This window comes from Neovison vison, chromosome 5 (genome assembly GCF_020171115.1).
Source record: "Neovison vison isolate M4711 chromosome 5, ASM_NN_V1, whole genome shotgun sequence".
In the NCBI taxonomy this organism is placed as follows: domain Eukaryota; kingdom Metazoa; phylum Chordata; class Mammalia; order Carnivora; family Mustelidae; genus Neogale; species Neogale vison.
The window spans coordinates 87,820,993-87,844,872 of record NC_058095.1 but is presented as its reverse complement, the minus strand read 5'-3'; the positions used below and the strand labels follow the sequence as shown (position 1 = coordinate 87,844,872).

At 39.4% G+C, this 23,880-nt stretch overlaps 1 pseudogene; it reads left to right on the top strand.

Annotated features, from left to right (window-relative positions):
• Nucleotides 1–22,648, top strand: part of LOC122907410 — a 58,296-nt pseudogene extending 35,648 nt beyond the window's left edge.
• The last annotated feature ends 1,232 nt before the right edge of the window (nt 22,649–23,880 follow it).

The following is a 23,880-nucleotide window of genomic DNA, read 5'->3' as shown; positions in this document are numbered from 1 at the left end:
CGCCAGCTGCTTCTGGAACGCCCACCTGGCTGGGGGTGAAACAAGCAGGTAGATTGTCTAGGACCGGCTGCAATTGTGTAAGCTTTCCATCAGACACTTGTTCCATCTGAAATAATGTTGTTCCTCGTGCCCTGGCTTGTACTCTACCAGCTTCCTTGAGCTCCGCGTGGGAGGGACTGGTTCAGAACCTGAGGAGGTGAAAATGCTGAAGTTATCCTGGAGGTGACAGCAAGCACAACAGATGCTGGGATTGGAGAGGTTCTGATTACATGGGTCCCTGTTCTCTCTGCATCCTTCAGAGGAAGGCCTGCTGGACCGGGGGCCAAGAATGGACTAGACCATAGGGTTGGGTTCCTTACTAGAGGTTGGATTCCAATGCCATGGGAGGGAACATGGACAGCAGCCTTTCTCAAGGTCTCCAGTGCCAATCAGAGCAAGCTTGGGTGCCAGATATTCAGAGGACTGCTGGTTCCTAGGAAGTTGGGGGGCCCAGTGCAACTGCAAATTGACAGTGGGTGCAGCTTAACCCATTGGGAGAGGTGTAGTCACGAAAGGACACTCATGCAACAACCTGACTGCCCATACCCACACTGCCATATAGTAGGCACCCACCACAGGCTAGCGAAAAATCTAGGTGCTTTATACTTGCTAGCTCTTACCTTCACTATCACCCTTTAAGATGGATATAATTATTTCTAATTTTACAGATGAGGAGAATGAGGCTCCAGGGAAGTTAGGTTACTTATCTAAAGTTAGCTGACTTGTAAATGGCAGAATCAGGATTTAAACCAGGTTGTGCTCTTTTCCTCTGTGTTTACTGATATGATATGATATTACCTGATCTGATATTAAATAAATACAATAGGAAAAGGGCTACTGAAAATACAAAAACTATTTTATTTATTTGAGAAAGAGAGAGAGCATAGGGGGAAGGAGCAGAGGGAGAGGGACAAGCAGGCTCTGTGCCGAGCACAGAGCCCCACGTGGGGCTCAATCCCAGGACCCTGAGATCATGACCTGAGCTGAAATCAAGAGTTTGAGGCTTAATTGACTGTGGCACCCAGGCACCCAGAGTGTAAGGCAGTTTTAATACATATAATATACAAAGGATTCATATTAAGAAAATGTAAATAATTTCTACAAATAAATTAGAAAACGGCAGAGGCTCCACAGAAAAATGGGAAAAACATTTAAACAGGACTTCACAAAATAAGACAGCCAAAAGTTCAGTAAGCATAGGTGAAAGAATTTAACTTTATTTTTTTTATTTTATTTTTTTAAAGATTTTATTTATTTATTTTAGAGAGAGACAGTGAGAGAGAACATGAGTGAGGAGAAGGTCAGAGGGAGAAGCAGACTCCCCACGGAGCTGGGAGCCCGATGTGGGACTCAATCCCGGGACTCCAGGATCATGACCTGAGCCGAAGGCAGTCGTCCAACCAACTGAGCCACCCAGGCGCCCCTAACTTTATTTTTAATCAGGAAAATTCAAAAACGTTGACACTAAATGTTTTGGCAAGGATGTATAACAGCATGGACTCTCAGACTATGGTTGCTGTTGGGGTGTAATTTGTTACAAAGCCTTTCAAGAACAATTTATCTTCCTCTTATCCAGTGGAACACATACATAACCTAGGAACCATCAACTCACTCCTAAATGTGGATTCTAGAGGATTTTAAGCATATGCAATGAGATACATGTATAATGTTTATAGCAACCCCATTCTAATAGCCCAAAACTGTAAACAATAGCAACAATAAAATAGGTATATGGTGATATAGTCATAAAATGGAATGCTATGCAGCAGTGGAAAGGAACAATCTTCAGTTACGTATAACAAGGATTAAACTTAAACATAAGGTGGAGCAAAAGATGCAAGGCACAGGGGCACCTGGGTGGCTCAGTCAGTTAAGCATCTGATTCTTGATCTCAGCTCAGGTCTTGATCTCAGGTTTATGAGTTCAAACCCCACGCTGGGCCCTACACGGGGTGTGGAGCCTACTTAAAAAATAATTTCAGAAAAATATACAAGGCACAAAATGATGCATATGGTATGATTCAATTTATATTACAGTTCAAAAATAGGCAATACTCAACTATGTTTAGGGGTGAGCATGTAGGTATTGAAACTGTAAAGAAAAGTGGAGAATATATCCTTACAATAGCTAGGATAATGGTTACCACTGGAGTGTGTTTGAGGAAGTCAATCACTAGAAGTCACTTCTACGTCTCTTGCAGCACTCAGTTTCTTGATGTGAGTGGTGGTTACAATGTGTCGTTTAGGGATGAGGGTGTCTAGTTATACAGTACTTGTACCCTTTGTGCATTCTTCTGCAAGTACGATATTTTCACAATTGGGAAAATCTATGGAGTAGGAAATTTGAACTTTTTCCCAAAATAATATACAATGCTTTAAAAGTTCAAGAGTAGCATAAAACTTATAACAAAATTTGGTTATCTCATGCTTCATCGCTATTCCTGCTTCCCCAAAGCACTCATTTTGATTTTTGCCTGTTTCCTCTTTTTTTTTTTCACTTCTATATGTGTAAGTAACTTAGTTATGGGACTCTTTCCTGTTTTTTTTCTTTTCTCTCAGTTTTAGATAATCTCCATTTACTTCCTTCAGTGAAGGTCAGAATTTCACTATCTTACAACATAGGTACCCGCTCACAGACTTATACCTGCTCCTTCCCCTTGTCCTCCTAGAGTTTTAACACTTTAAACAAATGTACATTCATATTGTCATTATTATTCTTATATACTGCTCACTGTTAATCCAAATTAAGTACACTACTTAGAGTTTCTTTCTTATACAATCAAAATTTTGTCCTGGCTCAATGGCCACTTGGGAGTAATTTGCTTAGCCTTCTTTGACTCTTGTGTTAACTAGTCTCACACTAGATCCACTATTCCTCATGGTTAACTCTGGCAGATAATCTCTCAGTTCCATTGTTTTTTCTTGAGACATCTTTCTAGAGGTCCCTGGATATCTCTAGGACCTCTTCTGCTCTTGTTCCACTCTGGTCTAGTTATTCTCTGGGCCTACCAAACAGATATTATCTTTGGGACTGGCCTTCACCATCAGCCAGGGAAATGTCCTAATAAGTAGCACCCAGTTCTGATTTTGTGGATCTCATATGGCTAGGTATGCGGTACAATAAAAATAAACTAATTTATTTATTCATTTTGGCTTCCCAAATTATCTCTATTCTTTCTAGAGGCCTTCTAGTTTTGTTGTTTTGGTTTCTGACTTTCCTGTCACAATTGTTCTCTAATATCTGATGATCTTTGACCATCCTTTCAAGATATACAATGTTAATTAGAAAGAATCTTTGTAGGAGAATTTGACAATTGGCAAACTAAGCTATAGAGTGATGAGGTAGACGTTTTGTTGGGGATCCCCCGTGTCATTATTTAAAGGGATTGTGCATTTGAGGGGTGCCTGGGTGGCTCAGTGGGTTAAAGGGACTGTGCATTTGAATGGGCACAAGGGGTTCTGGGAACAGATGTCTTGTTAGCAACAGTAGCCGAGCCTGAGTAGAAGGCCCAGTCAGGCATCACATACGAAATCCAAAGGATCCAGGCCATTTGCTTCTTTGTCAGTAGCTCTACCCCTGGAGATTACTGCAAGAAACAAAGAGCGCTAATTCCTCTGTCACTACAAAGGGGTGGTTCACTCAAGGGAAATAAAGAGACACCAGAAAGGAGAAGAGTTTCATTCATTTAGATGTGTTTTCTTATTAATGTTTTTCAAGTATATGGTCCAGTTTAAGAGGACTGCAATGCGCAACAATGTTCCTAAATCCTCCCTTTCTCTCAAAAAGTGGGAGCACAATAAAATTAATCAGATTAAATATTCCCTGCTGTCTTCAGCTTATCACTTCTGTTAATAGGGCACTTATAACAGTTGTGGGTTCACCTTTAACTTCACCTTTCCAGTGAAGGAGTCAGTCCACTGAGGCTAACCCAAAGGAAAACCAGACAACCAAGAAGAGATCTGCTTTTTAGGGTTAATTAGACTGGTGAATATAAAAATACTAACTTAATCATTGACCATGAGAAATAGACTTTAAAGCAAACAGTAATGAGGTCAACATATTCTCTTCCTAGAAAGGTATGCAGACACTTTACAGTGGAGAAGTTTGCTTAGTTAGCATGAATTCAGAGCAAGGGAAAAAATGGTATGGATAGGTTATTCTCATTCAGCCAAAATCTTGATGGATCTGTAAATCCTATTGGGAGGAATCAACTGCAGGACAAGATAGTAGTGTTTCTGGGCCAGGGAAGCCTCTGGAGGCAGCCCTGAAGGTTCATTATTATAGGGGTGTATCAAGTAACCCTAATTTAGGCTTTATTGCTGAAAAAGTCTCCTTCTGAGGGTCCCGTTGTTTCTTTAACTACGCCATTTGGCCACCTAAGTTCCTGTAAGTCATGGGCTAGACACCACACTGTCTTTCTGTGGAGTCCTGAGATGTTAGTTCTTTGATTAGTTTTGTTTTGTTGCATGTAGTTATAACTTCCTTTGTCACCCAAGTACTAGGGGACACCTAAATTTTTCCTTATATGTGCCAACAAAAACAACTTACAATAGGGATGTGACTATTGTTATTGGATTACTTTAATGAAATGGCATTTTCTTATTTAAACATGGTAGTTTTTTGCATCAAAAATAACAAACACAATAAAGAATTAAATAAACAATCATGACACTTTGAAATAATGAGGAATCAGAATCTCTTGCATTCCTTTCTCCCTAATGCTTGTTTGTTTGAACGCTCTTAAAAAAAACCAAAACACTTACTTCCCCTACAAAATGTGTGAGAGTTGTCTGATACTATGATTCATGTGTGATAACATTTATATTTTAAAAGCAAATGTTGTTGCTTTTATAATTATGTTTACTCTTTGCCACCTAATGAGATACCATAAGAGCAATTATATTTCTTAATTTGGTTGTTTCTTAAGTAAACATAAGTCATTGAAAGAATAAGAATATTTCATTTGACTCCATTTCTTAACTTTTAGTTTTAGGTATATTATTGCAGAAGATGAAATCTATAGTCAGAATTCTTTCTGGAATCAAAGCTATCTAAATTCAAATCTCATTTCTGCTGTTCACTATCTGTGTGAGTTTAGCAAAATTATCTAATTTTTCTAACTCTCGGTTTACGGCTTACTTATTGGTAAGTAGTAGTACTTACCATCCTCTTCTCCACTGAGTTATTTGTGTTAGTTAAATGATGTAATGAAGAGAAATGCTCAAGCTTAGTGGCTGGCCTCAATGAATGCTCAATAAATAATAGGTGTGAGCACGTGTGTTTTAAGAATGCATCCCAGAATCCCTGGAGATGTCTGCATACTTGCTGATCCTCATTCTTCCTCTTCAGCTCTGAGTCTAGGAATTTATTTGGATCAGGCTGTGTTCATTTGAGGAGAATGGGTGACGGAATAAACATTTGTTCTTATCGGAGTGACTGTACATTGTATGCAAGTGATCACACTCTGTATTCTATACCTGCGGGCGAGGACGTGCACCTGGCCCAGCGAAGTGCATGTAGCCAAGTTAGCCGATATGCCGCAGTCTCATACTTGGAGGGAGAAATATTATAGTTCCAGAGATTAGTATAACTCTCACTGTCTCTGGATTTGAGAGTTCAGAGGCTGGCTTGCTCCTCATTCTGTCATAAAGAAGATTACTCATCATTTTTCACTGTATCCGGAAGGTGTGACTTTCTCTCTGAATCCTTTAGATGAGTAAATATTGATGATTTGCCCAAGTGGTATCCATGTCTGATCTTTCTGTCCATTCACACTGGTTATTAACATTGGTGGATACAGTGGTCAGTCGTGCTGTATTCTGCAAAATCCCTTCACTGAACACTGGATTCTTATGGGGTGAAACAGGCAGCAGCTTTTTCTTCACAGTTACCCTTTAAGGCTGTTTTGTTAGTTCTCCTTTTACCTCTCAATAACTTTGTACAATTACTCTGAGTTTTTGAAAAAACTTATTTTTAGGACTCAAGAGTTTAGTTTAACATAAATATAAATTTCCCCTCTATCCTATTCAAAGACTCTTTTTCCCTATACCTCCCCGGTTTGATAACAGTGGGGTTGCAGGTAGGGACAGGGTGGGGGGAAATCTGTTCTGCTACATTTGTTTCACTTTCTCCCCATTTGTTTACTGGCCTCTTCTTGAGAGCTGGGTCTCAGATTCTTGTGTGGCAGATGCCTGAATGCCCCTCTGTTTCCCTTGGGCACTCAACCAGTTAGTTAATCCTTCCCCCATTTTCTGGGACCTCCAGATCTTCTCAGTTCCAAAATAAGTGCAACTCTCTCCTGTTCATTTCTTATGAACTGTCTAGCTGTCAGTTTTTCTGATATATATTGAGGCCTGGCTATTCCTTTTTGTGGGAGGCCACAATAAGGCTTGAGACGAGGACGAAACCAGGCCCTGACTTGTGCCTCCTTTAAAGGCTGAATAGCCAAACAAAAGGCTTAGGTTGATAAAATCGAGTAGCATTGAGAAAGGGTCTGTGCTATGTGTTATGCGCTCGCCTACCTGACTTCCCATATGCTTGCTAAACAAATGAGAACAATCCGGTTGGGGTCATAAGTTCGTGGCTGGTCCTTGCTGCCCTAGTACAGCCCATAAATTACTTTCAGGCTTGCTGTATCAATACAGAACAATTGCACTGGCATCAGCCATTTGGCGTCACAAAGTCTGCTTATAGTTCATTGTGAAAATTCTTATGGGAACTCGTGGTTGTTTAACTAGACACAGATGTATTGCTTCTCCTATTATCACTATACATATGATCTTAATGCTTTGAATAACTTAGCACTGTTGGTCATCCTCCTCAGCGCTCCTCCTGCCCCCATCTCTCTGCTTCTCGAGTTCTTTTCTTCATCCTCTTGCCCTCATGTTCCTGGTCAATTTGTTGCACCAGTCACAACACCTTTTCTTCTAGATTCACTTGAAACTTCTCTGTATTCCAAGTCTGTCTCCCATGTCTCCCATGCCAGTAACTCTATCTTCCCACATCTTCCTGCACATGTATACACAGTTGTGCTTAAACTACTTTTAGAGGATTTCTATTCCTTGTAACCAAAAGAGGCCTAATCAAGCAGTGGGAAAACTGGTCAAAGAGAATTGAGGGAAATTTTGTGCATGCTATGGAATAGTCTTATGAATGTATTTCTGCTCCATGACAGTGGATACTGAGTCCATCAGGTACCGTGAATTGTTTCGTTAAAATGTGAGAACAATAAATGCAGATACATTCTCCCTTTTGGCTCCTATGTTTTTGAGACTAGAACTCAAGTGTGCTCACTGCTAGCAGAATAAAATTAGATAACAGGATATTTTGTTTTTGCCTTTATCACTGTATAGTGATCCTATAGATAATCTGGACCTTGGTTCATCATGGCTATTTCCTGTTTCTTCAGTAACACATACAAAATTTATCTTTTAGTGTGGGTTCCTACTTAAACTGGTATATTAAGTTTAGCTATGAATAATAGAGACCCAGCTATGATAACTTAACACGGAAGTTGGTTTTTTTTTTTCTTTCATTTAAAAGAAGTCTGAAGGGGGAACTGGGTGACTTAGTTGGCTGAGCATCTGCCTTCAGTTCAGATTGTGATCCCAGGATCCTGGGATGGAGCTCCATGTCAGGCTTCCTGACCAGTGGCAGAGTCTGTTTCTCCTCTCTCTCTGTCCCTCCCCCTGATTGAGCAATCTCTCTCTCTCAAACAAATTTTTTGTCCGAAATCTTTTTTTTTTTTTAAGATTTCATTTATTTATTTGACAGACGGAGATCACAAGTAGGCAGAGAGGCAGGCAGAGAGAGAGAGAGGAGGAAGCCAGCTCCCTGCTGAGCAGAGAGCCCGATGCAGGGCAGGATCCCAGGACCCTGGGATCATGACCTGAGCCGAAGGCAGAGGCTTAACCCACTGAGCCACCCAGGCGCCCCTAAATAAATAAAATCTTAAAAAATAAAAGAAGTCTGAAGGTAGACAAATCATGACTGATATGACTCAATTATACTATTTTTCTGCTACACCCTCTTAGCATATAACTTTCATTCTTAAGTTTCTCACAGACCAAGATGGCTGTTGAGACCCAGCCACATGTGTAAGTACCAGGCAGCAGGGAAGAAGGAGGAGAATGGCAAAAGGGATGCATGGCAGCTACTCCTTTAAATGAGTCGTATTCATTCATGAGGTGAGTCTTATTTCAAGTTTCCCACATACACCCAATTGGCCACAGGTAAATGTTTCCCACAAAACCGGGATTTTTTTAAGGAAAAAGGGAAGCATGAAAATGAATGGCAACGAGAGAGTTCCCCTTATTTATTTTATGCCGACATTGCCAAGTTTCTTTTCCTGGTTTTATTCTTATACATTATCATTATCAGCTCATGAAAGCAAACTTTTCGGGACGCCTGGGTGGCTCAGTTGGTTGGACGACTGCCTTCGGCTCAGGTCATGATCGCAGAGTCCTGGGATCGGGTCCCGCATCGGGCTCCCAGCTCCATGCGGAGTCTGCTTCTCCCTCTGACCTTGTCCTTGCTCATGCTCTCTCTCACTGTCTCTCTCTCAAATAAATAAAATCTTTAAAAAAAAATAAGAAAGCAACCTTTTCATGTCCCATCATCCACACTCACCAATAGGAAGGACATAATTTCAAACCAAATGACCACACTTTAAATATAATTAGCTTTGGGATGCCTGGCTAGTTCAGTTGATAGAGCATGTGACTCTTGATCATGGGACTGTGACTTTGTTTTGGTTTGTTTATTTGACAGAGAGAGAGAGAGATCACAAGTAGGCAGAGGGGAGGCAGAGAGAGAGGGGAAAGCAGGCTCCCTGCTGAGCAGAGAGCCCGTTTTGAGGTTTGATCCCAGGACCCTGAGATCATGACCTGAGCCAAAGGCAGAGGCTTAACCCACTGAGCCACCCAGGTGCCAGGGGTGTGATTTTGAACTCCACGTTGGATGTAGAGATTACTAAAAAAAAATTTAAAAACAAATAAATAAAATTAGCTTCATGTAAGACTCCCTGTATTGCTTTTCTTTTCATTTTTTTTTCATTTCTTGGGTGATGAGTGAAAATTTTATCAGGAAACAGATCATTATTAGATCTATTCTTGGAAACTTCTGTTTTAGATTTAGGCTCTAATTTTTTAGTATGAAAAATTTCAAACCTATAGGGAAGTTGAGAGAGCAGTACAATGAACACAGTTATTAACATTTTGTCGCATTTTGACTATTGACCTATCTTTCTATAAATTTTGTTGTTGTTGGATCTTTTAAAACTTAAATAGGATTTTTATAAACAGTTAGGACACTATATAAAACTTTAAAGTCAATAGAGCCCCAGGAATAAATTCAAGACAGAGGTCCACTGATTATATATAAGCTTTAAATCATAATTTCTTTCTTGGTTATTTCAGAGGATCAGACCATATATATTGCAGAGCCACTGAAATAGACTTAAGATTCCAGCTTCTTTTCTATGTTAGAACTTCTCAAATGATGCTTCTCAGAGTTATCCTGATCTGAGCATACCACGGAAACAAGCTTCTTTAGCCATTTTCATGCAAGTTGAAATTAATTTTTTTTTTTACAATGCTATTGCCTTTTGGATAATTCAGTTTGATTCTTACATTAGCAACATCACCATACAGCCAGTAAATCTGCAAAAGATGGTTTTCTTAGCATGATTCACATAATATAAAAAAACAAAGGGAAGGAATGTGGTTTGTTACATAATTTAGAATCTGAATCATTTGCTTCATCCTTAGAAAGTGGTAATTCCCATAGAATTGATATATGATTCAGGTCCCCCAATGTCAAAGAGGAATATGTGAAACATCCTTTGGAATAGAATGTGTTATTCTAAATAAGGACAGTTAAGCCAAATGCCTGTGCTGCATGGTTTTGCCTGGATGCATATATTTCAGGCTTAAATAGGCATGAAATTTACATGGACATTTTACATCAAGCTTTCCATTTAATAACTACATTACTGGCTTATAAAAACTGCTTTCTTTGGAGTTCTAGTTCTAGAATAAAGGAGGTAAAGTGTTTTCTTTTTGCTAATATGACAAGGAGAAGAAGTTATATGAGAAAAGGTCTTTGAGGTCCAGTCTCACACTCGGTGTATCTAGAGCCATGTTATAGATTGTAATACTGCTGTTCATTAAGTAGTCTGCTTTCCATCCCTGCAGCCCTCCTCTCTGTGGCAGCTCAGGGGTTACTTCTGCATAATTTAAACTACTCTGCCAGATACAAGACAAAAATGCCATACTAAAACTTTTATAAAGTTAAAGGAATACTTTATCAATTTGAATGGCTCCCCCCAAACTCAAACTTTTATCTAACTCAAATTTCTCACTTTCATTTATAAACTTATATTTTATTTATTTAGCTTTTTAGTCTTATTTATTTAGCTTTTTAAAAGTAGACTTCAGGGACGCCTGGGTGGCTCAGTTGGTTGGACGACTGCCTTCGGCTCAGGTCATGATCCCGGAGTCACGGGATTGAGTCCCGCATCGGGCTCCCAGCTCCACGGGGAGTCTGCTTCTCTCTCTGACCTTCTCCTCGCTCATGTTCTCTCTCACTGTCTCTCTCTCAAATAAATAAATAAATCTTAAAAAAAAAATAAAAAATAAAAATAGACTTCACACCCAACCTGGGCTTGAATTCACAATCCTGAGAATCAAGAGTTGTATGCTCTACCAACTAAGCCACCCAGGTGCCCCTTATAAACTTATTTTTAAAACTGTTTAAGATTTACAGAATGATTGAGAAGTTAATTCCTATATGGCCCACATCAGTTTCTTTTATTATGAATATATATTAGTCCCTACTACATTTTTACATGCACTTTCCTTCCAGCTAACCTTACGTGTTTTATTAATCAACATTTAAACTGTATGTGCCGTGCATTTTTTTTTAAAGATTTTATTTACTTATTTGACAGAGAGAGATTACAAGTAGGTAGAGAGGTAGGCAGAGAGAGAGAGGAGGAAGAAGGCTCCCTGCTGAGCAGAGAGCCTGATGTGGGACTCGATCCCAGGACCCTGAGATCATGACCTGAGCCGAAGGCAGCGGCTTAACACACTGAGCTTTTTTTTTAACAAGATTTTATTTATTTATTTATTTGACAGAGAGATTGTGAGAGAGAGCACAAGCATGGGGGGAGCAGCAGGCAGAGGAGAGTGAGAAGTAGGTGCCCTGCTGAGCAAGGAGGCTGCTGCTGGGCTCCATCCCAGAACCCTGGGATCGTGACCTGAGTGGAAGGCAGACACTTAACTGACTGAGCCACCCAGGTACTCCTAGGCCAAGCATTTTGAACTTACTAATTTTATGTTGATAGTCTTCAAAAGTTTTGGAAAGAATACACAATGGAATTAAAAGATGTGGGGAGCCACATTCTATCTTCCTCCAAAAATCATCTGGATCTTTTTCTTTCCAGTCAAAATACCCTACATTTTTTCTCATAGTCCTCTTATTAAATGTCTTACAAGTTATCACTGATAATAGCATTTTCTAGATCACTGAAGCTCTAAAACCCTTGATATTTCATTCTTTCCTCCTCCTGTTCAGTCACTATGAAATTTTTCTTTAAATTACAGTTCAAATACATCACTTTTTAATTATTCTTATGGTGATGTCCATAATATCTAAAATGCTATTTAGGTTTTTTAATTAAACACACACAGAGGTAATGTGTAAGTGGTCAGGCTGCCATAACAAAATACTACAGTCTGGATGGCAACCGAAATTTCTTGCAGTTTTGGAGGTTAAGAAGTTCAAGATCAAGGTGCCCATCAGCTCTCCTCTTGCCTAAGAAGGCTGCCTTTTAGCTGTATCCTCAAGAAATGGAGAAATAGAGGTCTCTAATGTTTCTTCTTATGAGGGAATTAATCTCATCATGAGGGCCCCACCCTTTGACCTCATCTAAGCCTAATACCTTCCACAGGCCCTATTTTCAAACACCATCACATTGGAGGTTAAGGCTTTAACACATGAATTTTAGAGGGACAGGATTCAGTCCACAGGAGGCAGCAATGTCCAACCTCAACACTAGAGAAAGTGCTGAATTAAGAGGAATTGTGAGGCCTGCACTTAGATATGTCTTATGGAGGACAAATGCTAGCCTAAAGGGCCACTGGGTGTTTCATCAAGGCAGTGCAGCGGTGAGAATTGTATTTTATGAGAGCAAATCTGGTGGTTGCTTATGGGATGAATTTTACTGGAAGAAATCACAAGTAGGAAAACCATTTGCAGGAGTAATGTAACAATCTCTGAATAAAGACCCACATTATGATGACAACACCTCAAATGCACCAGACATGAAGCTTCTCCTGATGCTTCTACAAGAGGGGACCTCTTACTTAAATCTACATTTTTCTTATGTTTAGGGGTTGCTCTTGGAACTCTTAAATTCCGCACTATATTGTGCTTGTTTCTGTACTTAGCCTTTCCACTTGGCAGTTCCTCTGGTAGGTAGCAAGGAGGCGTCAGAGCAATGCTGGTCACGATGGGCAAGAGCCATGCTTCCCGGCCGGCCTTGGCTTTGAGGAGAGAGGAACGTTTAGAACCCCTGCAGCTTCCTTTCGGCGCTGTTCCCCGACAGCCATGTCCACAGGGTTCTCCTTCGGGACCGGCACGCTGGGCTCCACCACCATAGCCCCCGGTGGGACCGGCGCAGGCGGCGGTTTCTCCTTCGGGCTGGGGGCATCTAGGTAACTGCGCTTCTGCGCCTTCCCCGCCCGGGTCCTCTCCGTGAGACTCCCGTGGGTGGGCCCGTCCCTCTCCCTTCGGCGGGTTCCTTTCTAGTGGGTCTGGGAAAAAGAAAGACAGACTTGCGCAGCGCCAGCCTCATAGTCCTGCCGTTTGGGGGCCTGGTCGGGAAGATGCTCATAGGGTTGTGAGGTCCCCAGAATCCACAATGGTTCACCCAGTGTCTCTGTCCAGTGGGGTCTGGCTGGGTGGAAGGGCCTGGGATTTCACGCTGAGCCCTAGCAGTGCGGCAGTCCGAGACACAGAACGAATGAACGATATTGTGGGTCATTCTGGGGTTTCAGAAAAAGACAATAGAAAAATGTTAAGGGGGCAGTTAGAGTTTTATCGCTGATAATTCAGAATTCATTGCAGGATTCACAGTTTTGGACATTCCAATGCTTTAATGATTTCGTGCTATTTTAAACGAGCTCACCTCTTGGTACCTCATGGAACCCTGTCCTTTGTTACTGTAGTTTTTTGTTTTAAGTACGTGTTGCAGCATTTCTTGGTGGTAATTTTCAGCATTGTGCGTATTAGTATACGTGAGTGTTATGATGGAATGACTCACATTGTCTTCTAGTTACACTGAAAAATGTAGGTAGCGTATTTATCCTTTTTGTGCAACCTGCTAAACCACCGCTTCAGGCGATGACGAAATACAGTCAGCAGAGGTTTAGAAAGAGACATTAATAATAGTCAAAGGTCATTTTCATGGTGAGAGATTTAATTTTTAGAACTCAGTCTTTTTAAGGTAAAAGGGGAGGAGTTCATTACCTCAAGAAGTGTGCATAGAAAATGTTACAAGGTATTTCCTGAAGCTTGAGGGATGTCATTGTAGAGTAAAAGTATCTTCCAAATATTAAAAGTATCTTCCTTATATTAAAATGGGGAGGTACAGGGGCGCCTGGGCGGCTCAGTGGGTTAAGCCTCTGCCTTCAGCTCAGGTCATGATCCCAGGATTCTGGGGTTGAGCTCCGCATGGGGCTCTTTGCTTAGCAAGGGGCCTACCCCGCCTCACCCCGCTTCTCTGCCTACTTGAGATCTCTCTCTCTCTGTCAAATATTAAATAAAATCTTTAAAAAAAATAAAAAATATAATTTACCAAGAAGAGGGGGGAGGTACAGACTACATAGTCAAGGAAAAATCTGGGAATTTCCCTTAATACCTCCTTTTCTCTCTGTACCCTTAATCAGCAAGGCCTGCTAATTTTAATTACCTAGTTTCCATTTGCTTCACTTCCAGTGCCACTGCCCTGTTGCAAGCTCTTGTCATTCATGGAACAAATATTTATCGAACACAGTCCCATATAATGGACTCTGTTTTAGATGGTGAAATAACTAAGGGTACTGGCTCTTTCTTCCAGGTTTTCAACCAGTAACCCTTCTCCTATTTGGCGAAAACTATTCCTATCATCCCCTACTTAGATTAGTTCAATGGAATCGCAATTGCTGTGTCAAAAATATACTTTGATGTCAATCTTTTTTAACAAGGTATAGTGAGAGTCATTTTTAAAATTTCCATTGCCTGACTTTAATGATTTTTGATTATCCTTGGAATGAAGTAAAAATAAATCTTACCATGATCCACAAGCAAATAATCTGGAACCTCGTCAGATTCATCCTGAGCCCATCTCCTCATTTCAGTTTGTTCCAATTCAGTAATACAGACTTACTAGGAAAGGAATTATTTCATTTCAGGTACAGGCAAAGAAATAACTGAAACAAAGTTTCAAAGAAAGATACTTCCCCTTAATTTATGTGATGCACTTTGATATTTTCTTTTCTTTCCATTTCATTTTTTAAGATGCCAGTTATGATCTGCTGAGTTGATTTTATACTCCTGATGACTCCTAATCTTATTTTGAAAAATACTGCTGTATCAACTTTGGCATCTTCTCAGTTCCTCAGGTAGGCTTGGCCAAACCCTTTCCTGGTTGGGGGCATTTCCCTCTCATTAGAATTCCCCTCCCACCTCCTTCCTCATATGCCAAGCTAGTGTCTACTTTTGGGACTCAAATGTTGGCATCTCCAGAGAGGACTTTTTAGATCTGCCAGTGTAGAGGAGGTTTCCATCTTTATCGTACCCTGTAACATAGCACTTATCACAGTTGTAATCAGTTCCTTACATTTTTTGTTGACTTATTTTCTGATCCCAGCAGTAGAATGGAAGCTCCACGAAGCAAAGACCTTTTCATACTTTTTTTATCCCCAGTAGACAGTGGAGCTCTACACATTTTTTGAATAATGAATGTTTGATTAATCCCTTTCTTTCACTGATTAGAAACTTCCTGAAGACAGGATCTGAGTCTTAAATTTACCACTCCATCCTCTGTCCCTGTGACAGTTCCTGGCACATGAAGAGGGCTTTAATAAATATTTGTTGAATTACTGAGTAAAAGAATTACAGTGATCAGCTAGAAACATGGACACAGTCTTTAGAAGGGCCTAGATAAAGGGCCCTTGGTTGGTTCAGTCAGAACAGCATGACTCTTGATCTTGAGATGGTGAAAGCCCCACACTGAGTGGAGAGATTACTTAAAAAAGAAGGAAAGAAAGAAAGAAACTTTAGAAGGGCTTGGATAAATGAATGAAAGGGAGACACTGTCTTAACATTTGTCTGGTGGAGTACTGGTTTGGAGACCTGACTTCCCCTAGTGCCATCTGATGATTTGGTCTTTTTTTTTTTTTTTTTTAAGATTTTTATTTATTTATTTGACAGACAGAGATGACAAGTAGGCAGAGAGGCAGGCAGAGAGAGAGGAGGAAGCAGGCTCCCTGCTGAGCAGAGAGCCCGGTGGGGGACTGGATCCCATAACACTGGGTTCATGACCTGAGCCGAAGGCAGAGGCTTTAACCCACTGAGCCACCCAGGCGTCCTGATTTGGTCTCTTTAGGTAAATCATTTTAGGGAAGTTACTCTCCAAGTCTGTTCCGACATTGGGAACAGAGTTGCTGATGAGTAAAGTACTTAACATCATTTCCCACATCTGTAACACCGTTGCTGATGAGTAAAGTACTTAACGTCATATATGGCACTTGGTAAGGGCTCCCTAAATGTTACTTTCTAAGTCTACATTAGGGCATGCTGGAGAAGTTAAAACAATATTCCTGACCTGTTGGAGTCAACTGTAACACATTCTGATGAGCTATTGGCAGATAATAGTGGGTTGAGGCAAAACTTGGTCCTGTTTGTGGTAGCTTTTAAAGAAATTTCTCTCCTGCAGAGAAATTTCTCTTTTGCTTTCTTGAGTAAGAAGATACCACTTTGATGTATTTCTTTGGTAATGTATTCACATTTAATTATGAAACAGTGCCTTGTGTCTTCAGTTATCTTAAGTTGTCAAGAAATTTTAAATATTTTGTCTAAAAATACATAATTTCAGAAAAAATAAAAATACACAATTTCATTGTTCATCTTTATATATTTATGGAATAGCAGTAAAACCAAATGGGATCACTGAATTATTTGGGGGGGAGGAGAACATAATAACCATTTCCTTAATGAGGTCTTCAAACTTTGCCAATAACATTTATTAAAATACCTTTTTAGCTCAGTTGATTAAGTGTTCAATGTTTTGTGCTTTGTTGGTGAGACTTTGCAACCCTGTTTTGCCAACCTTCTGTACTTCCCATACCTATGTTCCTAGAGATCATTTTAAAATCTATGATAAACTAAGACACAGGGCCCGCTCCCCTTTTTTTTTTTTTTTTGCCCCCCCTACGCAGTGTTGGTGACAGGTTTCAAGTTCTGTTCCCCTCACAGTGATTGGCTGGTGTAATACATTGTATAAAATGTGTTCAGTTGAATTTATTAAGTTCCTAATGATGACAGTAATAACATTTATTAAGTGAAGTTAATTCACCATGCATAATCTCTTAATCTTTTGCAAAATATCTGTTAAGTGGGCACAGTTATTAACATTTTGCATATGAGGAAACAGAGGATCAGGAAGGCTAAGTTATGTCACACAAGTCCCAGGACACTGGAGAGCTGGTACTGGAACCCAGCCATAACACCGCTACCTCCTTAAATTGCAGTGTCCCAGACGTAAGCTTTTTAAAACTGACCTTGACTTCTCTTGTGATTATGTCTGTTTGGAAGGGCAGGCAAGACAGAATAAAGATCCCTATATAGGATGAATGGGAGCTCCCATTATGTTATGTGTTACAATCGCTTTTAACTCTCCTGTACAATTTTTTGGAGTGTCAGGTTGTCAAGACATTTTGTTTATTTTAATAATTTGTTCTCCCACTATAGATAGCAAATATGAGCCCCCGAGTTTTGATAAGAACAGTTGAAAGTTGTGAACTTTGTTCACATCACTTGCTATTACCAGCTGTTCTTTTTAAGCTTTCAGAAACTCTGAAGAGAATTTCTGCTTATGAACACATAATGTGGATAGAGGGTAATTTTACTTTGTATTTTACTCTTACCAGGTTATGTTTAGTCCTTTTCCTCTTCTCACCCCTACCCCAGTTCTTGATGCTGTTTTGGTGACAAGAAAAGTAACTGTATCCCCCTGTCCCTGCCTAAATCCATGAATATGGTGATAAAGCAACAGAGGGGTGGCAAAGATCACTTAAAATAACTTTTCTGAGTATGTTTTATTTTTCTTTATTTAGTAGTTGGGAAAGAACAAATGTATTTAGAAATGTGAACTATACGTGAGTCATTCAAGAGGAAAAAGATCCACATTCATAGGATTCCTCTGTGGCCATTTTAAAATATGCTAACTGTCAATAAAACTTAGAAAAGGAGAATATGTGATACTGTTTATGATTTCCTGGGATCTGAAATCTTTTGTATGTGACTTATTTTTAAAGAGAACAGGAGAATATTTGAATTGGGTTGGTTAAAAATAAATTGTTAGTTCTTTTTGTATTCTATGGCAATATATTGAATATGTCAAAGGAAAGAAGGTGTTTAACCTTGAAGAGTTAATTTTTATTTTTCTTAAGGAAATACTGGCTCTAGTAGACTTTATTTTGTGTTTTTTATAAATAAACAACCCTTCAGTGGGGCTCACTTTTGGAACTCTTGGAAGCACTGCAACTCCTGCAACGACATCTGCTCCTTCAGGTGGTTTTGGAACCGGGCTCTTTGGATCGAAACCTACCACTGGGTTCACTCTGGGAGGAACAAAGACAGGTAAGGAGGATTGTCACATTTCAGGGAGTAGGTATGGGATATTCTTTTTATGGTTCTGGTTTATATCTCTTCCCTTTATAGGGATTGTCATTGGTGTCAGACCTAAAAATTGGTAGATATTAAGATGAAAAAAAATATAGGGATGTGGAATTAAGGGCCAGTGATAGGCCTAACATTGGTTATGATCTATGCTAGTGTAAAGGAAAACACACATTTAGGGGTTCTTGGATGGCTCAGTTGGTTAAGGGTCTAACTCTTGATTTCCACTTGGGTCATGATCTCATGCTTGCAGAATGAGACCTTCATTGGGCTTGAAGCTCCTTGGGGAGTCTGCTTGAGATTCTCTCTCTCTTTCCCTATCCTCCTGTTGCATGCTGCACCCCCCTCCCCCAAGCTCTTTCTCAAAAATAAATAAATCTTAAAAAAAGAAGAGAAACAAATTTAAAGAAATGAGATTTTTTAAAGAAAGATTTTATTTATTCATCAGAGAGAGTGAGAATAAGCAGGGGGAGCAGGAGTCAGAGGGAGAGGCAGGCTCCTCACCGAGCAAGGAGCCCATTGCAGAACTTGATCCCAGGACCCTGGGATCATGGTCTGAGCTGAAGGCAGCCGCTTAGCCAACTGAGCCACGCAGGCATCCCAAGATCTCTTTTCAAAATAACTTCTTTTTTGGTATACTTGATACAAAGAAGATATACCTCTTTAAATATAAAGAATTAATTTTATTTTTACATTAGAGTATATAATGCGTGTTTCACCTTAGTGAAGATAAGTCAAGTTTACCAATTTGGACGTTAATTTAATTTAGCATATGTGGGGCAGTCAGCATCCTTTCTTGCTCTAACATTATAATTTACCTTCCTAAGAGACGTTTTAAGTTTTTATATTATTAAAACAGTTGTTTTGATGGGAAAAGGGCAAGAGGTCAAGATTTCTGGCAGACATTTCGATAATAAAAATCTGTTTTTTAATACTTAAGATATTTGGTTATTAAAAATATGTTTCAGTACTGCTGCCATTTCAAAAGCTAATTTCCTTATTTACTCCTTATTCTGTACCCTCAGGGCTTCTTGGTCTCTGTTACCACTCTATGCATTGACATTCCAGCTTTGATTGCAACTTTTCACAGCCACACATAGAAAATGTAAGAACTGCAGGAATGTGGGAGCCTCCAGTGAGCGCCCTGAAACGACTTTGTGTGCCAGTGTTTGCTTAGAGTAGCTTTTTTTCTCCTTGCCTAATGTTGTTATAAGCAGTAGTTGTTTGCATTTATAAATCTTATTCCCTATATAATTATATATAGCCTGTAATATGAAAACCAGTGCTATAGGAAGAACATTTCTATTAGCGGTTATGGTAGAAGATACTGGTTGTTGTTTATCATATCCTGAGGATGACTCTAAGTCTTGCCCTTGTAACAAACTCCCCAAAATGTCATCTGCCATTGATGATTAAATTTTATTTCTCTTTTTGTCCCCAGGAATAGCAACAGCTATAACTACAGGATTAACTCTGGGTAAGAATTTTTGAGGAAAGATCCCAGATCTGTGGTTTTCTTCTCTTCTCTTTCTTAGTATCTCACAGAGCTGGGGTATAGAAGGAAGCATGTAAGGAACCTAATATAGATCACAGACACTGACTCATTATACAGCCTTTCAGTACTGGAGTTTTTTAAAAAGTCAATGACTTTTTAATTCAGAAAAACCCTTTAAATACAGAAATGGTTTTTTTCTTGGGAGGTTTATTTTACATTGTATTTTTATAGTCATTTGAACCCTTTTAGTGAAAAAAAAAAAAAGCAAGAAACTATAGACCAGAAGTCTTAGAATTAAGCCCTGGTTGTACCTCCAAATCATTGTGAGGTCTTAGGTAGTCATGTAGTATCTGGCAGCTTTTCTTATCTGTAAAACAAGGGTAGGACTGAAAAGTTTTTGGATTTCTTTCCAGCTCAAAAACGCCATGGTTCTCTGTAGCGATATGCCAGAGGGAATGTGAGTAAGTAGGATGACAGTTAATAATGTCAAAGGAAATGAATGAATGAAAGGACAGTGAGGAAACTCAGTTAAAGTTAAATGTATTAATTTAATTAACATTTGAAGTAAACTAAAGATTGGTGGACTTTGTTCATTTGGATGCTACTCACCTGTTACCAGCAGAAAGTGTAACCCATCTGTTCGCTACCAGAGTTTTGGACAGGATTGGCTTCGGGGCAAGCAGTTGGATTCTCTTTTCTGAGATTTTAGAACCCGTATAGGATTTCAAAGCACCGTACTCTGGCAGGAATTTCTGGTTGTGGTAAGGGAAATCCAGAAGTTTAATTTCTGGCAGCTGCTTCTCTCAGTGCCTTTAGGGAAAGCCAAAATGCAGGTCATTATGTATTTCCTCATTTAATAGTTTTGAGCAGCTACTACTTCCTAACTCCATGGCCTTGGGTATACATAATGCTTTGAACATTTCGCATTAGCTGTTGGTGTGGTGTTGCTACTGGTGGTACAGGTGGTACTAATGATGTCAAGAGCATGAGCATGAGTATGAGTAAGGCATTCAGTGGGTGATGAGTTGAAGGTGACTGGCAGGTATAGTAATATGTTCTTGTATGACCTGAGAAGTGCTCTAACATGTATGAAAGGCACCAAGGGAAGTAGAGGAAGATAAGAGTAGCAGTTTATTTTGGGGGCAGGAACCATCATCCCTGATGGAGACGTGCAACAGCCCAGTCATAAGGGGATTCAGGGAAGTAGGAAAAGTACTTGGTTAGAATTAAGGATTCAGAAGTGGGAATGGTAGGGAGAGAGGGGGTGTGAAGAGCAGATTGGAAGTAGATAGGAAAGGTGGCTGTGTGCCACGCCTTTTGACTCTAGTGTAGAGCTGATAAGAGCCTTCAGGCAGAGAGAATCACCAGGGTATTATTTTTTGTTGGTGTTGTCTCTTCTTTTTCAAGTAACTGAAATAATTCCAAGAATAGATTAAAGTTTAGAGGGACTGATAGCACAGAAACAAATTAAGAGGTTGTAATTGTTCTTGAGAGGAAGATGACCGAGCTAAGGGTTTTGAGGATGCTTGTAATCCAGAGCTATTTCTGCAGTAGAATCAGCAGGATTCGTGGCTAATAGAATGCAGGAGCGAGAAGGGATGTCAGGGGTGATTATGGTTTCTGGCTTGAGCAACTGAGTGGACCATGGCAGGGGGTTTAAGAAATGTTTTGTGTAGGGAGGCGTAGAGGTGCAAAGTTAAGGGACATCCCAGTAGAGCTAACCAGTGGAGACTCTGGTAGGTGTAGATTTAGACCCGTGTTGCCCTAGCTGAGATTCAGTAGTTGGGAAGTATGGGAGCAGGCCTGGAGCCATAGGCAGTATCATTTAAGAATTGAACAGAAAAGGGAGATGGACAAAAGCCGACTGGAAGGAGTAGCCAGAGTTGACAGAAGTAAAGGAGGAGGAAACAGTAGAGAATGGTGGTTTAAATAGCCTTGGAGGGGAGGAATATTTTTCTGTTGAGTATAGAGCAAAGGAAGGGTAAGTGCTGTTTTAGGTAAATCCAGGGGTAGAACTGAAATTGGATTTCAATATGACCACATTGATGGGACTTTTTCTTGCTTTTCCTAAGATCATAGCATCCTCTTTTAACTATTCACTATGATTTGGTTCCAACTTATGTATTTTCCTTTTTCATACCTACCCACGTATCCTTCTAGCTACAAAAGTAGGGCCCCGAACTTTCAGGTATCCTGATTGAAACCGGTGTAATCCATACACAGTTCTGGTAAAATAGGATTTGTTTGTTTGTTTGACACAGAAACGCCAGCTACTATATCTGCGTTTACCACAGGTTTCAGTGTAGGACTCATTCAGTAAACCTGCTGCATCTGCCACACCGTTTGCTCTCCCGATTCCTTCTACCTCAGCGAGTGGTCTCACTCTTTCGTCTGATCTGACGTCAACTCCAGCAGGTGAGGCAGAATGGGAAAAGTCACATTTTGTGGTTGAATTTTGTTTTGTTTTTGGCTAGTGAGTACAGGTATCTACCTTATTAAAGATAACTTCAGTTTTGGAAAGTTTTTATTTTCATCACTCAGCAGTTATGATATTACAAAGATCATCATTGGCTTTAAAACAGCAGGGGCCGTCCTGGAAGTTGATCTCTGTTTACAGAGCAAAGCAGAGACAGGGTGAGAGGTAAAATGTAAAACTATTAAAATTCACTTTGTTTTCAAGGAGCATATTGGTGACAAGAAAGGATAAAGAATTTGCATAAGCCTTGCCTGCCTTAGGATTCATTCCATTTTGAAGGCGAATTTGGCATCCTGGATTGAAAACTCTTTATTATTCTCTGGAATCAGTTACCTTATACCATTCTAGTGTTACCTAGAACTCTTATTTGTGTCACGGGCGTTTGCCTTATGGTCTTATTTCTCTTTATTCTTAAGCATATGTAATTTTATCTTTAGCAAGTAATTTTTTAGGAAAAACTAGAGTGAATTTTGTCATGGATGTGAGGGCTGTCTTTTTTGGTGGTGGTGGGGAATGTTTTGTATTTTCTCCAGTGTTCTTAGAAATGATGTTTCCTTTTGAAGCCTTACAGTTTTACTTTTTATAGCATCTACAGGATTTACGCTAAATAATTTGGGCGGAACAACAGCTACAACTACTACCCCATCAACAAGCCTTTCCTTAGGGGGAGCCTTAGCTGGTTTGGGAGGTTCACTTTTCCAGAGTTCAATACAGCCACATCAGGTAATTAATGGTATTCATTTTCCGAAATAGTAAATATTTATATTTAAATTTACTTTATCTGTATTTTGACCTTTTGAACAGACCACTTTGTCTCTTTAACCTGAATGTTTTTGTTTAGTATGAAAACTAAATTATAAAATAATGGTTTGCATGCATAATTGGAAATCTTAGCTGTATTGTATAAAAAAGTTTTTCTGCTTCTCAGTATTGACTGACTATATAAAGGAAAAAAAGAAGGACCTGTTCAAGGAGACTATAAACTATTCTACAGATATTTATCAATAAATGGCAGTTGTAGAGTCTTGGATCATTTGGTATCTAAGTTCATTGTAAAACAACTTGACATTTCAAGCCCTGGTTTTAAGAATGGCTTTCCATTACAGGCATCAGGAAATGGTATTGGTGTGCTTTAAAGAAAAGGGTTTTAGAACACAAGTATTAAATTTATTACAGTCAAGCAAAATACTAAAGTATCAATTCAATGGCAGAGAATACTTAATATTTTCCATCTTGGATCGAGTTCAGTTCTTTCTTATTTTGAAATTAGCTTCATGTTAAGGATTCTGTTGATGTTTTCAAAATTGGGAATGAATAATAGAGGAAACATGATACTATATATAATGTAATAGAATACCATGTAGGAGTGAGAAGAGCTTTCCTCTGATTTGAAAACATTGTATAATTATCTCACATAGCAATATAATATCAAGAATTTCTCTTTAACAATTTATGAGTTAGGAAAAACACATTTTTTGGCATTGTAACATGTTAAAACCATAGCATTTCCAGTAATACATATGTTCATGTATGATGGCTATTTAATTTCAGAAATTTTACTGCACACCTCATAGGTGTCTAATACTTGGTCGTGTGGGAGAGATGAAGGAGTATGACCTAGTGTTTTTTATTAAACAGCTCTTTCATGTCCTTTGTTCAGGTACTAAATTTAGTGAAGAAATTCTGGGTCAGTGGAAGGGGAAAAAAGGAGCTGGTGAAAATAATCTGTAAAAATTTGTAGCATTCAGGTTAGCATTATCTTTCAGATACTTGTCTTTGTCACTGTAGTCTCACCTTGTAGGTATTCAAAATATCTCCTAATAACTAAATCACTGGATGGCTATAACTTACATTTCTTTGTAGGATAAATAAACATCTCTCCAAAAGCGTCCTATGAGAGCAAAACACAAAAATAACAGAAAGGGGA